The 3155-nt window shown below is 39.7% G+C and overlaps 1 pseudogene; it reads left to right on the top strand.

The window, feature by feature from the left end:
* The first annotated feature begins 1807 nt into the window (after positions 1–1807).
* LOC111720919 lies at positions 1808–2942 on the top strand (annotated as a pseudogene).
* The last annotated feature ends 213 nt before the right edge of the window (positions 2943–3155 follow it).

Genomic DNA, 3155 nt, shown 5'->3' on the forward strand with positions numbered 1-3155 from the left:
CCCATCATTATTAAATTAAAAGATTTTTTTAAAAAGATGAGTCATAGGAATGTGGGAATCAGAATGCTAGCCAGATGTTTCTGTCAGTTCAGCAATGGTAACTCAAGGAACAAGGAACAATCTTTGGGAATAATCTTCAGGACCTCTTTAGGCCCAATTAAACATTTTATTTGTCAGTGATACTATCTTTGGACATGAACTAGATGAGATTAATGCTGTTTATAACCTATTCCCTTAAAGACTGGTATAGGATAGAGTAAAGCTTCAAAGTATCAGAAGAAATATTTGTATGTGAAGGAAATATTCCTCTGTAAAAGCCATCTAGTGTTAAATGAGAGTTAATGAAATTGGGAGTGATAGCTACTGGCCCATCAAATTAGGAGAATATGTCTGGTGAGGGCTTTAGTTAATGATAGAGAAGAGATACCTCTACAAGCTGAGGGGAAGATGTAGCAACTTGAGCCTAAGCGAATAGAGTGAAAACACACCCCTTACATCTGATTTTCTATTTTTACCTTCTTGTTTGTCTATTTGAATAGCTATACTTGTCAATGGAAACTAAGATAAAAATTTATAGTAAAAACAAAACTGTTTTCTTCTCACTCAGAAGCACACAGCCATAGCTAATGTCCAAGGTAGGAACTTTCCATTTCAGTTTCCACTAAGCCCAAGACAAGGAAAGTGACTTATCCAAAACCAAGTAAGTGGCAGAGCTCCCTAGAGTCCTAGGATCACCCTAGTGGTTCTGAATGTGCTTCAAGTTGTCAATGTCTTACTTAAAACATTGTACACAGCATTGAAAATAATATTATAGATGTAGTCTGACCAAGGTTGAGGAAGAAAGGAAGGAAGGAAGGAAGGAGAAGAAGAAGCAAAGAAAAGGAGGGAAAGAAGGAGGGAGATGAAGGAGGTTGGGAGGTTGAAGAAAGCTGGGAGGGAGAGAGGGAAGAAGAGATAAAGAATATAAGATGGATCTGGGGAAAGAACATTTCAGGCTAAGGAACAGAAGCATAGTCACCTGTGGAGTACCCTAATACTCTCCTTAGATGAAACTCCACATTTTTTATAAGGATTTCTCCCTTCCCTTTCCCCCTCCCTCCACTAGCTTCTCTGACCCTCAGATCAGGAAGGATAAGCTCTCAGCCCTTCCATGGCTCCAAACTAAGGACTCCTGTGGCTTCACACACACACACACACACACACACACACACACACACACACTCTTCTAGGTGACATTGGCAATGACAAAAAGAGGAGAATGTCTTGCACCTATTCTTGGCTCCTCGGCTGAATCACTGTGAGATTTCAACCCAGTCATTTAACCTTAATGGACCTCAATTACTCTTCCTCTAGAATGGGATAATAGTACATTGCTTGGACTCAGGCATGGTACTGAGGGAGCAGGGTCTAGAAAGTATTTTAAGGATTGAAGATAAAAGGTTACAAATGAATACAAAGTATTATTACAATTGTTTGGATGGTGACATAAGATTAATTTAGAAGGTATGTAACAGAGGATTTGCTACCCCATCAAAAACATCATCATTATTCTTCCTGTCATTTTCTGTGATGTGTCTCTGAAGTATATATAATTGGCTTTGTTTCACAGATGACTATGCTGCTGTTTCTTAGCCTGGAATGTGTTCCCCTCTTTTCCCAAATCATATCCTATATTCTTCCTTTCCCCTTCCTTTTTTCTTCCCTTCCTTCTTTCCTCCCTCCCTATCATTTTTACTGTATTATGCACTAAGAACTGTGCTAAGCGCTTTACAAATATTATTTCATTTGTTCCTCACAATAGTTCTATGAGGTAGGTGCTACTATTATTCCCATTTTACAGATAAAGAAACCAAGACAAACAAACATTTAATTATATACCCAAAGTTATCTAGCTAGTGTCTGAGGCTAAACTTAAACTCAGGTCTTTCTTTCTCCAGGCCCAGTATTCTATCCATAATACCTACAGGTGTGTCTGTTGTAAAGTAGTTTAAAACAAGGTAGTTTGAGAAAGAGAGCTCTGGCAGTCGAGGAGTGGATTAGAAGTTTATGAAGAAGATGGTGCATCATAAAGAAACAAAGGGACTCTGGAGTTGATATATACCAGGCTTTGGGAAGCAACCAGTGAAAAAACACAGAGGCAGAAGATGAAGTATTTGTATGTGAGAAACAGAGGAAGCCAGTTTGGCTGGAATGAAGAATGCAGGAAGGGAGTGCTATTCAACAGGGGCCTGGTAGTCCCCATCAACCTCTAGCCCTTGCCTTTTATAGCCAGACCAAGGTAGACTCCTCCTCCCTCTCCAAGAATCAGCTGTCCAGGCCCCTGATTCAGAGCTGGCTACTGCCATTGCCACCACCCAAGGAGAACCTGCCAGGATCTTAAGAGGAGCTACACTCCAACAGTACAAGCAATGGCAACAAGCCTGCTAGCTTCATTCATGATCTGTAATGGCACTAGGGAAAAGATCTTGAGCCTGGATGGAGCAGCTCCAAGAGTTCACACTGTGATAGCCCTGCTTAGTTCACAGATACCCCAAGATATTAAAAGAACTTCTGAAATAGATATTCAGAGCACTGGAGAAAAGAACAGCTTGCAATCTAAAGCAGATAATAGAGTGGGGAAAGAAAACAGAAAGAAATGAAAAGCATCTTGAAGAAAACAGTCTTTCAATCTGGGGCTGGTCAAGGAAGCCCCAAAAATAACCCCTGAAGGATTAAAAAAAAATTTAACATTCAGCTACCCTCAGCATGAGAAACACAAGTATCACAAAAAAGGGAGGCATGTGCTGTTCTGAATTTTGGAAGGTTTTTCTTTCATCCCAGCTGCTATCTCATTTCTTCATTGTTAGATTGGGAATTTCTGTTGGAAGATTTCTTACCACCTCCATCAGCACCTTTTAGGGCCCAGCTTCTTAAATCCCCCATATAAAAGTAGGTAAACTGAATGTAGGGGTTGCAAAATTATGATTTAATATCAGTAAATCTTTTATTTTTATGCTTATTTTATATACCTATATACCTGGGTCACATAAAAATTTCTTGGGTGTAAAGGATTCACAAATGGAAAAAGTTTAAGAAGCCCTGGTCTAGGGGAGCAGGTTTAGGAGTCTCATCAAGTAGCAGGGCTTATCTGTGAGTATTCAGAATAGTTACTGGAA

This window comes from Sarcophilus harrisii, chromosome 2 (genome assembly GCF_902635505.1).
Source record: "Sarcophilus harrisii chromosome 2, mSarHar1.11, whole genome shotgun sequence".
Taxonomy (NCBI): Eukaryota; Metazoa; Chordata; class Mammalia; order Dasyuromorphia; family Dasyuridae; genus Sarcophilus; species Sarcophilus harrisii.